The sequence below is a fragment of the Pipra filicauda genome, unplaced genomic scaffold (genome assembly GCF_003945595.2).
Source record: "Pipra filicauda isolate LSUMZ 115617 unplaced genomic scaffold, ASM394559v2 scaffold180_size1756469_pilon, whole genome shotgun sequence".
Lineage (NCBI taxonomy): Eukaryota > Metazoa > Chordata > Aves > Passeriformes > Pipridae > Pipra > Pipra filicauda.
Genome location: NW_024104288.1, coordinates 1,199,847 through 1,213,543, shown reverse-complemented (window position 1 = coordinate 1,213,543; position 13,697 = coordinate 1,199,847). Strand labels below are relative to the sequence as shown.

Sequence of the window (13,697 nt, the reverse complement as noted above, 5' to 3'; positions counted from 1 at the left end):
TATATTTTTTCTCTCCAACCCCCAAATGTGAATTATGTAGTTTTTAAAGTTAAACTGCTTAGCGGAAATAAATAAAACTTCTCAAATTAATCTTTTTGAGTTCTTGATTTCTGGAATAACAATTTGAGTTGCATATTTTGTTAAATAAAAATGCTATATGATTAAATGATGAAAGTGTGTTCCATTTATAGACTCTATGTGATCTGAAAATATAAAGGTTGGTTGGTTGAGTAACTAGTGATGTAAAGGACTGTTTTGCTTTTGAGGAATTTGTGCTTCCTGTGTAGACTGACCTCTTATCCTGCTAAAAATTGATCTACTAAATTTCCAGAAAGTGATTTCCTACCTTCACTTTGTAGGCTGTGACATAACCAAGAAGTACATAATTCCTGGATTTGTCAGCAAAGATATTCTATGTAGAATAGAATCGTAGAATCATTTAGATTGAAAAAGACCTCTAAGATTATCAGGTCCAACCATTAACCCAGCACTGCCAAGTTCACCACTAAATCATGTCCTCAAGTGCCACATTTACATGTCTTTTAAATACCTCCAGGATTAGTTCCCTGTGCAGCCTGTTCCAATGCTTGACAAACCTTTTGGTTAAGAAATTTTTCCAGTATTCAATCTAAACCTCCCCTGGCCCAACTTGACACCATTTCCTCTTGTCCTATTGCTTGTTACTTGGGAGAAGAGACCAGTCCCCACCTCACTACAACCTCCTTTCAGGTAGTTGTAGAGAGTGACAACAATGTGGTCTCCTTTGAGTCTTCCCCAGATTAAACACCCCCAGCTCCCTCAGCTGCTCCTCCTAAAGCTTGTGCTCTAGACTCTTGACCTTCTCTGGTCGCACTCCAGCACCTCACCAGCTTGTGTGTGTGTACATGTACATTGCCAAGTTTGTGGTGTTTAACATCCTGAAGCTGTAGGAGGTGGTGACCACTGTGTGATTTGGTGGGAAAGTGTTGGCCAGCAGGAGCTGCTGAGGAGATGGTGGAACAGGGGGGCAGGAGGCTTGGTGAGTCCACACACATCCCCAGAGTTAGGGCAGAGGGTGGCATGAAGACATTATGACCTCGGGCTGGTGGCTGTGGTCTGAAAATAGGGGATTTCCTGCAGCTGGAGTTGCTGGTCATGCAGATGCTTTAATGTAAGGGTCCTTCAGAGACCGCAGGCTTAGAACAGCTTTTCTGGCAGAGCATGATTTAAACAGCTGCTACTGAAGGCCTGACTCCCGTTTCAGCCAAAGTGCATTAGGCTGCTCTGACATCAGTTTATATGCTGTGTAAATGACAACACAGGTCCCTGATCCCCATGTAACAGTAGGCTCAGACCAAAGTCAGACAGTTTGGCTTGGCTTTTCATTCCTTGGTAGAAATGCTCTTTACATTAATTTTTATAGCAGACTTTTAAAACCAAAGTTCAATATTCTTCGTGTGGGCACTAAAATGAAGCCACAATATATTTTCTAAAGAGTCAAGGCTTTAACTGATATAATTAGGCAGATGTTTCCCTCGTTGGTTTTTTTCTTCCTTCCCATGTGCTATGTCATGCAGTTTAAATTCTACCTTGTGCTTTTAAAGGCCACTATGGTTCGGTGATGCTCTGTGAAAATTAAAGTGCTTTGAACCAAGAAGTGTTATCTAACCAGAAAGACATCATTTTATAGAATGCTCTATGTAGTGGTAGTAATTTACATACTGAATTGAGGACTTCATCACTGGAATGTTTCCTACAAAATTGATTTATCCTCATGGTAGATTCTGTAGCTTAGTGGGAGAAAAGTATTGGCCTAAATTGAGCTACTGCTATGTAATCAGATCATGTCACGAATGATGTACAAATAAGTGTGTAGTTCAGCACTTATTTTGGTTTTGTGGTGGTTTTATTAAAAAAAACCAAACAAAACAACCAAAACAAAACAACAAAAAACCCCCTTCCTTTTGAATGGCTACCAAATAGCACTCCTTCTCTGTAGCCCTAAACCCTGGAGCAGCCTGAGCCTAGGTTGACCAACACAAGATAAAGCAATTTACATTTACTGCTAATGATGTAAATCCATCCTTACGAGTTTCAGAAGATAAGTAAGAAATGAAAAATGACTATATTTCAGAACAGTAATTACGCGTTATTTTCTTCAAGTTTGGCCTGTTCTGTCAATCTGACCTGTATATGTACAGAAAGAGAGATGACAGTTTCCAGGCTGAAAGTGTGCATAGTATCAGTACAAATTTTGTTTTAGTTGCACTTAAGTTTCTGAATGCTGAATCTTTGAAGTCTTTGTTTCAGCACTGTATTTAAAAAAAAAAAAACAAACATATTCCAAAATAATTTTTGTACTTTTTCAGTTCTGAAAATTTGAAGGCCTTTAATTATGTTTTTCATGAGATGGGGCTTTGCAGTTCGTCAGCTTTTAGATTTCAGAAGAGAGCGATATGTCTTTGGCTTAACCGAAAAGCAGAATTGTTCTGAACTCTAAAGTGAGGGTTGTCATAGTAGGAATTAATGGGAAACTTTAGGCCTGATAGAAGTTAATGATAAATTCTCCCTGATATGCGGAAGAGGCAGTGTTTCTAGACCACTGGAGCTGTTGCAGGTGTCAGTAACATGGGCTGTGGTCATGGTCTATATATATGCTCCAGTCAGAGTTGATGCAGCTGATTGTGACAAAAGCTTTCTCTTTTTTTGGTGCCCTCAGTGGAGATTAAAGGGAAAAGTGAGTTCTTAATTGCAGAATTGCATGTTATTTTCATGAACGTTTCAAAGATGTTGATCAGATTTCAAAGGTGGAGCTTATAAAACTCAACCATCTATCAGCAGAAATACTTTTTAGAACGTTCTGACATTAATCATATTTATGTTACTTACCTGTCTTCTATTATTTATTGAGATTATTGCATGTATAAAGACTGCATTTTTCATGATTGTGACAGTTCTAAAGTGATGTTAATTAAACTTGAATTTTATGTGTTCTTTTTAAAATGCAAAAATGCTGTATTAAAATATTTTTATTTCTACCTCATCAAAATTAAGATGCCTATTTAGAAACCTTGCAAATCTGTAGTCTGTACTGTTAGGATAGGAAAATGGGAAGATGTGCTGCATATATTGCAAAAGAAATTTACTTCCTTAACTCAGTAATTTGTTATATTTTTCTCAAAAAGGTAAATTTCTCTTAAAAATTAAAAAAAAATTGCAATAGGGGAAGAATAGTAGAAGAGCAAAATGCAGCATTAAAAGAGAAAATATGTCTAAATACATTTCTTCTATGCTTTTATCATTTTGCTCTGCTGATGAAAAATTGGTCTGTGACTGTCGCTCCGTAGACAAGAGTTACACAGCTCACTGCCTATTCATTTCCTGTTTCATTTTGTAAGTTGTAGTTTGTCAGTTGTTTTCTCTGTGGAAAAAGAGTACAGTCCTAGAGTCTTAAACGTCACAGGAACTTCATGTAAAATTATGATTCCTATGAGAAACTGCTAAAATGAACAGAAAGGTTGACAATGTTGACAGATTACATACATAATAAATAGTATGGACTTGCTGGACTAAATCCAGAGGAGGACCACAAAGATGATACGAGAACTGGAGCACCTCTCCTATGAGGACAGGCTGAGGGAGTTGGGGCTGTTCAGCCTTGAGAAGAGGAGGCTCCAGGCAGACAGTAGAGCAGCCTTATAGTACCTATGGGAGGCTACAAGAGAGCTGGAGAGGGTCTTTTTATAAGGGCATATACTGACAGGACACAGGGTAATGGCTTTAAACTGAGGAAGGGTAGGTTTAGATTAGATATTAGAAAGATATTCTTTACAGAAAGGGTGGTGAGGCACTGGAACAGGTTGTCCAGAGAAGTTGTTGATGCCCCATCGTTGGAAGTGTTCAAGGTCAGGTTGGATGGGGCTTTGAGCAACCCCAGTGGCAGGGAGGATTACAACTAGGTCCTCTTTGAGGTCAGTCCCAACCCAAACCATTCTGGGATTTATATAAAAATGTATCAATAATCTTATAAATATTTGGTATATTAGTAATATTACTAATGATGGGTTAAGAATTGGCGGATTATTAACTTGCTGAATAAATTCCTGTGTTTTACATGTAGGATTTTGTGGTCAGTGTATGTTGTTCTGTTCTACTGACTCAGCCACTGGCTGGGACAAAACATTCCAGCTTCACCTGAATATACATCCTTTTATTTTTTGAGACTCTAACATAGCATTTTCTTTCACTTTCTTAGGCTTTGAAATTAGATTGTTTCACTAAAACCTGTGACCTTCATTCCACAGTGTCTGAACTCCCATTCTAGCACGTTTAGTTTGCTTGCCTTAAGAGCTTCCACTATCAGTTTACAGTGAATTGGGACTTCTAGAGATGAACAGGGAGATTTGATGTGGTGATCAGCCTGGCTGCAACTTTCATCATAATTTATTTTTTTGTGTCAAGGTTACTATAAATCACACTTGTGTTTCACCCTTTTATTTATCTGTAAATAGGGGGTTTCTATGTTAATAGGCTTCTCTAGAGTAACTGTCAATCCAGTTTAATCCCAACGCATTCTGAAATGTTCAATATTGCTGAATGCAAGGAAGTAATGATTCTTGTACATCATTACCATGCATACTGTCTTTAATAATATTTATATAGATACTGTCAAACATAATGGATTGGTAGTTGGACATTTTTTTATACATAGGTAAATAGAAATTACGCGCAGGCTTTAGTGAAAGCTTTTTGGATATAATGAAGCTGCAATATGATCTGCAGCATCCCTATTTATAAGGTATATAAAATATCCTGTGGTTACTGGAAGTGCTCTCACTTAGAAAGGTTATCAACTTACTCTGGAATGAAAAAATAAGCTCAGAAAAATTATTCACCCATGTTGTGCTGAAGTACACAGAATAATCTATCAGGAAAAAAACAAAGATTGAACACACCTGATTTTTTCTCCTTTCAATATCCTATGCTTAATTCTTGCATGACAGCTCTATCTGGCAGGCTAACCTCCCATCAGTGCAATCTGTCATTCTGTTACTTCAGTTAAGTTTTCTTTCTTGTTTTGCAATTGCTGAGGAGTCATAATGGCGTGCTCCCAAATCAGCAGTCAAGAAGAGCAATCCTCTCTATTTGTATTTGTTAAAAGAAAGGGAAAAGAAAGAGATGGCTTCTCTGCTTCCTTTCTGTCTTGAAGGCCTTCTCCAGAGCTGTTACAGAATTAGAGGATTTGCTTTGAAGACTGACTGTGAAGACTTAGTTACAAAACATGAAGGCTTGATTTTGGGACTTCTGGGAGTTATTGTGGAAATCTTTTAAGTTCAGCCATACACCTTGGTTGCTTGCAGATCTCCTTCACTTTCCATAATTCACTTATGTCTAACAGCTGGAAAATGGAAAGCATTCATTGAATCAGTGAAAAAGTTGTACGTCTTTATAAAAGCACTTTTCTAACCTTTCTTTTGCTCGAATTTGCAGTGAAGAGAACTCATACCCATCATGGGACACTGTAGACAGCTTATTGTACTGATGTACAGACTGCTTCCCTGTGTAACCCTGAACTTGGGCAAACGCACGTTTCTAACTGGGTTGCTGTGTTGCCCTTTGCTCAAGTCAACTCTCCAGCCTACTTCTGAGTGCAGAGAGCTGTACCAACAAGAATGATATAGTAGTTTATGTCCCTAAATCTTTAAATACTTGATTGTGGATAAACCAAGCAGCTGCAGTATTGAGTACCCACTGTGTACCTACTTACCCATATGTTGCTATTTCACCTGATTTGCTGCTTCCAGCTGATGTTCAGTTTCCACCTGAGAAAGGCTGCACTTTGCCGAAGAGGCAATAGGTGAAATGCTGGACTGATGTGGTACCAGAAGGGCTGGTTTTGGTTCAGGAGCCCTCCACTGTAAACTGTGAAAAGGAAGGAAATGAGTAGATGATTCAAAGTGCTTTCTGTGACCTGCTCATCCATTCAATTGCTGAAGGAGTGAGGAAGATTAAGTTCAAAAGGAGAAACACAGGGGTTTTACTTCTGTTTTAACTGCTTATCTCCATATGCTCATAACAGTACTGAGTTCCCAGGACCTAGGCAGGTACAGAGCTGCTGAAGTAGGGGCTTTCATATTTCAGCTCTTTGCTCATGCCAAACTCAGCTGCACCAGGGAGTTACAGTGGTACAGAATTAAATCTAGATTCTGTCTTCTTACCACATTATCAGGTTACCCACACTTAGTGTTTACAGAGAGTGACATGTGCATGTTGGAGGAAGCCTCTAGCATTGCACCAGACCAGATTTTTTTTAGTTAGTAGCTTTCCTAATCTAATCAGCACCTTAAAAGTTATTTCCATGCTGTTTCTCCTCCCTCATTCTTTTTATAACATTTCAGTTGGACAAATTGTACATGTTGAGTCGGAGATGGCGGCTCCTTTTCCTAGCTGAATGAGAGATGCTGGCGGCCCTCCACAGAGGTCTGTGCTGTTTGCTGCAGAGCTGGGCCAGGCAGGAGCCGACAGATTGCTATTGATGGAGTTAGCATGCAACCTTTCTAAAGCAGGATGAATAGGAATTGTTCACTCTGTTTTCCAGAGGACACTTTCAGCCCAAATGGATTTATTGTGTATTTGCAGTTCAGTAAATCTTTTTTTTCCCCCTTTCCTATGTCTGTAGTTGCGACAGGGTTTATTGATGCATGTGCAGAAGATAATGAAAAGCTACATTTCAGCTCATCTTTATGGACCTCAAAGTAGTTTGCTATCCTAAATGGAGTTGCTCAGATCACATTAAGAAAAATGCTTTTTGTGGGGAAAAAAACAAGATGTACTTCAGGTCCTAACCCAGTAAGAAATTCCTGCCCTAGAGGAAAGCCAGTAATTCTAATTTCTAACAAGAACATCTTGCACGATTTCCTTCTTGAAGGACCTGGGCCAGGCTGGTGGCCAAACACCCTGCCTCCCTGTGCTGTACTACCAGCCCATGCTGCATATGCAAGACCTGACTTGTGGAAAGGCTCCTTTAAGGAAGGAAATGTCAGTGATTTCGTGGGGTCCTAAATCTCCATTCCAGGAAAAAGCAAGGCCTAATTGATGGTGAAACCAGCTAATGTTAGCCCTTGGCCATTTCTACTGTCTTGTTTCCTCCCACAGTTGGATTACTCTGTGTTTGTACAGCTCCAGCACAGGACTTGCCCTGGAATTGCTTGTGGGAAGTAGTTCACCTTTCATCCATAATTTCATCCAAGCAGTCTAGTACATATTAATAATTTGTGAGTTTCCTTTGGCTATGAAAACCTGCTCAGGACTGGGCCCCTGAATCTCCTTCCACTTAAAGGCTTTGAAATCAAGAGTATTTCTGATGAAGCCGGTGTCACCCAGGTGGTAAAAGATTGCTGGGACAGAAACTGAATGCAAAAGTGCCGTTCAGCGCAGTGTGTGGAAGTGTAATTGCGCATTAAGGGGACGGATTGTCAGTGTGCATTATATACCGTATGTGCATGGCTGCAATTTAGACATACTCACCATTGGCACACCTGTGTTGTCTGTGCATTTCAGACAGTGAGTCAGGCAGAGGCTGGCATCACGCTCTGCTTACAGGGGAGGAAGTTGCAACATTCAGGTGGCCAGTGTTGCTGGACTTCCTATTTTCTTCCTTTGGGAGAGGTTCCCCTTTGAGATTTTTTTTCTAACATATTTACTTCTTGAAAACTGTATTTATTTTCCTTTTTGCCCAATTTTTGGTTGTGTTACTCATCTTAAAATATTCATAGCTCATCTCTGCAGGCTCCCTTCCTTTCTTTCCTTCCCATTGTTTCTCTGTCTCTTTCTACACCAATTTTCACTGAGGTGTTTCTATGCAATTTCTGCTATTTGGCTGGTGCCTGTGAAGTCCCGTCCCAATAGATGGTAGGAAATCCAATGTGCATCATGAACAGAGCTCTTGAAATGTTTGTGGCTATCCTGAGAGAAGAAAAATAAAAGAGAACCTGTCTGGCAATCTAGATACAAAACTCAAAGCAAACAACTGCTAGTTTGCAGCTGGGGCCTGTGCCTTATTTCCATGTCTTTGTGGAATTCAAGTAGAGAATTCTTTTCTTCCTGCTTATAACAATCACATATAGTATAGGCAGAATGAAGAAGCATTCACATATTACACGTGTAATAATTTGAGTGCTAATTGTCATAGTGAATTACATTTTCAGTGTATTTTTCCAAGTGCCTGCCTGAAGCTGAACATAAATCTTTTTCGTCTTCTAAATTTGTAGTCACGTCAGTTTTATTCACTGCAATTTTCTCCACTTTGCGTTACTTTAGGGTGCAGATCATGCCCAACAGTGGAAGAGTGGATTTTGAAATTTTTTTACATGTCAGATTTCCCTGTATCCAATTTTATCAAAAAAGCTGTCACCAACTTCTTCTGAAACCAGAAAACCTTTTTCTTTCTAATTACATTTTTACCATATGTTCATCCAGATGGCATATGCCAAACATTCCTAGGGTGTTATAAAATGACCTGACTTTGGAGGATTTAACTGTTGAAGAAGCTTATAAAAAAATAAAATTGACACCGGGGCAGAAAAGTAGTCCTAGAAAGAAAGAAAGAAAAAAAAAATCTGATAAATCTTTCCAGTTATATTTTGTGCCTGTGGTACTGAATTCTCAGTATTCACACACCTGCATGAAAACAGTGGAAATGTAGGGAAAGTTGACTCCTTTTTGAACTGCTGAAAATAAAATTTTTGTCTGTTGAATATGTCTAAAAAAATTCTGGAGCTATGAGTGACATTCTGGTATCCTGCAAAATGGAGCAAAAAAGATTTTGTCGAGCCACCAGATTCTCTGTAGGAACAGTAGTTTTACTTAGTAATGTAATAACTACTTGGGCATTTTTTTCTTGAAATATCATTTTCAAGTAGAAGGCAGACAAAGTTGATGCATGATTTTGACACTTGTGTCCTAGTTCTTAATAATTCTTGAGGGATTTATTGGAGAAAATAAATTAACTTGGGGTATACTGAGAGATACCAGGAAGGAAGGAAGGAAGGAAATTATTTTTCATATTTAGCTACTAGTTAAGATAAATAAATGAAGATGTTTTTCATTTTCTGGAAGGTTTGCATATTTAATCTCACCTATGACAGTTCCCTTTGAGCTGTCATTGTTGTTTTGGTAGTCTTTCCAGATTATTAAACAGAAAAATGTAAAATAGCCTCATGTAATTATCAGTCTCCATAATACTGTCTCAAGTCTCAAGCCATTTTACCTAGCGTTAATTCCTGAAGAAGAGAGATTAATGAGAATCAAATTTTCTTTCTTGTGTTCGCAACAATAGCTTTTGGAACTCCCAGGAAATTTTCAGTGCATGACCCAAGACTCTGAATAGAATATGAACCAAGATGTAGTTTCGGGGCAGGATGGGCAGAGGCTCATGGTCTCAGGGATTCAGATGGACAGTTGTCAATGAAGGTTGAAAATCACAACTACAAAACAGAGCAGATCCTCCACCTCCTCCAAATTAATCTTAATCAGACAGGAGTTTAACAGTGCTCAATATGAACTGGCTTTGCTATTCCTGAATTAAAGCTTTTATAAAAAAAAGTCCTTATCTCCATCCTCCTCGCCCAGTTCCACTCATCAGCCCATGAGTGGTTTGACATTTCCACATACTCTTCTCCATCAGTATTATACCTGCTGTGTCTCAAGTGAAAACAGAGTCTATTTTGTAGGTAAATCAACCTGTATAGCAGAGATATTGTAACTGTTTAAAAGCTAAGGATTAAACCCCTCAAAATAGCGAATTGGTGTTAACCCGTGAAGTAATTGAAACAAACTGTAATAGGGGAATATGAAATGAAACACCAAAAAGCAACCTGTCTCCACCCTGTCAAAATGGCAACAGCCATTTGAGTACTGTTGTTTTAGAGTTTGTGGCTGTGCAGCTGTATTCAACTCAGCTTGAGGTATCACTTTTTCTGCTCTTTTTTTGGATGTCTTTGCAGAATGGAGTTGAAGTTGTTCCTGTGTCTTTGTTATGTATTTCCAAAATACTGCTCATCATAAACAGGGTTGCTGCGTTCATGACATAGCTTTCAGTTTCTTAGAAGAGTTAGAGCCCTACGCATTTTCCTGTGGAAATGCAAACTCCTGCCTGCTCAGCACAAGCTTTCTTAAGTGCTATAGACAAAACTCTCAGAATTAGCCCACCAATCCCTCAGTGTCAGGGAATGACATGTCAAAATCCAAAAGCTGAAAAAGCATTGTATTCAGATACTTTGCATTTAATCGCTAGTATTCATTATTAAATCAAGCTCTTCATTGTAGTCTTTGTTTAGATATTCCTTGCATTATTCAACCTGTAATTTGAATGAGGAAAATGCTAAGAAGTTTTCCATGGAAAATATTACCAAGTTAATAATTCTGAAGTTAATAATGTGAAGATTCAAAGTACCAGCCTTAAACCACACCTCTGACTTAAGCTAAGCATGAATTTGGGTATACACATGCTACATTAGGTTCCTCTTAATGTCCTGGGCAGCTGAATTGTGTTTGCAAGTGCTGGTGGTTGTGTTGCAGCTGATAGTGTTCCCCAAGATGTTTTTCTTTCCTTAATTTTCTTCCTCTTTGCTCACTGTAGGCCCCTTTGTGGGTAAGTGTGCACATGAATTTTATGCCACCCTGCAATGTCTCCATTCTTCTCTGTATGTTGGTGCATGCATGCTCAGATGCCTTCTCTCTCATTTCCTCTGTTAACTTCTCTTTTGAGTAGAGAAGTTGCCACAGACAGTTTTTGAGAGTAAGTGCTTGGAATTACACTTCTGTTATGATTTTCCATAGCTGGTAGTTTATCTCTCGGAAGAGTCTGGTGTATAAAATCTCTGTTCCAGAAATTCTCTAAGAATTACTTTCCCTAATACTGGCAGCTGTCTCCCACTGCTTACAATATGAGTGCATCAGAGAAGATAGCCTTTTGTAAAGCAGGAACTTAGCTCAGCCATTGAAAATGCTAGGAAATAGGTATCTCTGAAAAGGCAATCTGAGGGCAGCTTGTGTTTGTGTATATGGAAAGAACAGTTCATACTTAAAATCTCAGGGTTTTTCCTTTTCCATTTTTCCTTCAGAAAAGTGAATCTTTAGGTATAGTATAAGAACTGTTTTTACTGTGTTTGAAGCAAACATGAAGTTTGCAGTGTTGCAGTTATTCTTATATTACAACAGTATGAATGATGCTCTGTGTAGTTTTCCCTAAAGTGACTGTTTTGAGTTCAAGTTTATTACATTCTGGTTTAGAACTCTAGCATAGTTATTCTACAGATGTCAATATTTTCCATAGCTGAGATGGAGATCAAATACTTCCAATTAATGCAAAATTCAAATTAGTCTTGAACTGTGGTACTACAACTGGCATCTCAATAATGAACTAGCCACAGGAGGAAGCGGGTTTGTCAATGTACCATCACACAAAGCTTTGAGTATTCATCTAATCTCTTCTGGGACCATATTCATATATCTTGCTGCTCTCTTGAAATACACTTCCAATGTACTGAATGACACAAGAATATCTGATGCAGCAAGCTGTGGGAGCGTGAGCTGCAAAGTCTTTTTAGTTGATGTATTTCAAGGTGGATAACCTTAAAAATCAATAGTGTCTGCTGCACCACTCAGAATCATGATGGACTGTTCCTCGCTGATCCTCTTGCTTTAGGCTTTGAATAACTGATGCTGCGCTGCTGCAAATTCTCAATACCAGCTGATGCAAGGGCTGGAGCAAGGCATCCATAGCAGGGCTGCTCTTTAGAGCAACTCTCTGTGTCTCCTCTTACCGTTTGTTATCTGAAGTGCAGCTGTTGGTGGATGTTTTGGGGGTTGGTTTGGGTTTCTTCCCATCATGATTTAGTTTTTAAACCAGACTACACAAGTGCTTGAAGAGAGAGGATGTACAATGGCAGGAAATTAGTTTTCAAAGGCTCAAACAGTATTTTTTAATTGCTCGTAAATGTGGCATTTTCTCTTTGGAAACAGAAGACTCTTTCTGTTTGGGCTTGTAGTGCTCCAGTTACAAAAATGGAAACAACTGTTAGGAAGAAATGATTAAACAGAACATCTTAACTTTTTGGGAAGTTTAGTAAGGCTGTCATCTAAAAGAGGTAACAAATGCAGAGTTTCATGTTCTCTACCAAAACAAAGCTCACAAGTTGAAATAGTGACACCTCAGAAATTGTCTCATAAGAAAGACAAAATGTTTGAATGTCTAGCAGCACAAATCATAAATAGGAATCTTTTGGGGAGGAGGTGCCTGGGAGGTCTTAAAGATAGATTTCTTAAAGAGTCTGCATAAAATTCTCTGGGATTTCTAACAGTTAGTTTGAAATGAACAATAGAAAATTATGTAAAATAAACTGACAAAAACTGGAAGAACAGGAGGAGACTAAAGTACCAGATGTGATGCACCAGCTAGTAAAAAGCATACATTTTCTTTGCTGACCTCACTTTATGCAGATAGCAGTAGAGCACAGAGATATTCTCTTGCATTCCTATTTTTGTAAGAAAGTAGCTTCTTCTGCCTCTGATCATATGCATAAAAAAGCAACATATTACTCCTAGGCAGACTGAATCTAGTGATGGGGATAGAGAGTTTCTTTGAAGAAAAGCCCTAGAAAAATCCAGTAACAGAAATAGACTCCCACTGAGAGTTTACTGAGATTTTGCTCTTCTGTGTATCAGTAATGAAGCAGACCATGAGGAGAATGGAAACTGATGTCACGCCCAAGGTGTATGTATTGGGGAAAGATCAGAGCAGTTTTTGTGTGTCATTGATGCTGAAAATAGATCTCGGAATGATGCTTTTCTCCTTTTGGACTCCTGTTTGGAGTTCTTCAGGGAATTGTATTTGCGGATGAAAAAGGGACAGGAGGTGAGAGCAACAATGCTGGTTGCGTGGTATGCCCCTTTAATTCTCATATTATAGCATATTATATATATCAAAGATATGGGAAAATTACTTGACGTTCTTATTGTTAATTAATTATGAGGATGCCAACTTTCAAACTGATGATACCATGTACTGCTGTAGGGATATCTGCCTCTCTGATGTGCATTTTGGTGTGCTTAGGTTGGGCACCTGGTTGTTGCCTTTCTCAGAGCCTGTAGCCTCTCTACAGGCGGGGTTGGGACTTGGCTCCGTTTATCTACTGCATTTATCCACCAGGAGCTAGAGTTAGTTCAGCACTTGCAGACTTACAGTCTGTTGAAGATAAAAAAGGAGTTAACTTTTGGCTAGGCAACTTCAAACAAATGCTATCTTAGCTCTGTCAATACTGCAATAACTTGATGCCATGAGCTGTTGTCTGTCTTCATGCTATGCTGACCAGGTATTGCTTGTTGCCTGCAGTGGTGACTGTGTTTCCTGAATCACAAGTTTGTTTGATGGCCTTGGGAAGGGTATAACACTGGAGCAGTCTGTTTGTCTGTCTAATTGGCACTGGGAATTGGTCATTGTGATTCAGTGGGAAGCTCCAGGCATTGGGTGGAAAATGCAGAGTATGTTTTGGTTCTGACTACATACAGCATCAGCTACATTTTAGTGCTTATTAATGTTAATTTTAAATCTCTATGCTTTTAAACCATTACCTGTTTCATGGATATATGACGTTGGATAGTTTTCATCCTTTCTATTTTCTGTTTGAAAAATCAAGATCTTTCCCTCCATCCATGAG

At 38.8% G+C, this 13,697-nt stretch overlaps 1 protein-coding gene across 4 annotated transcripts in view; it reads left to right on the top strand.

The window, feature by feature from the left end:
- The window catches only part of FRMPD4 (FERM and PDZ domain containing 4), a 299,385-nt gene that overhangs the window by 217,081 nt on the left and 68,607 nt on the right, over nucleotides 1–13,697 (top strand). The gene's annotated exons all lie outside the window — the stretch shown is intronic.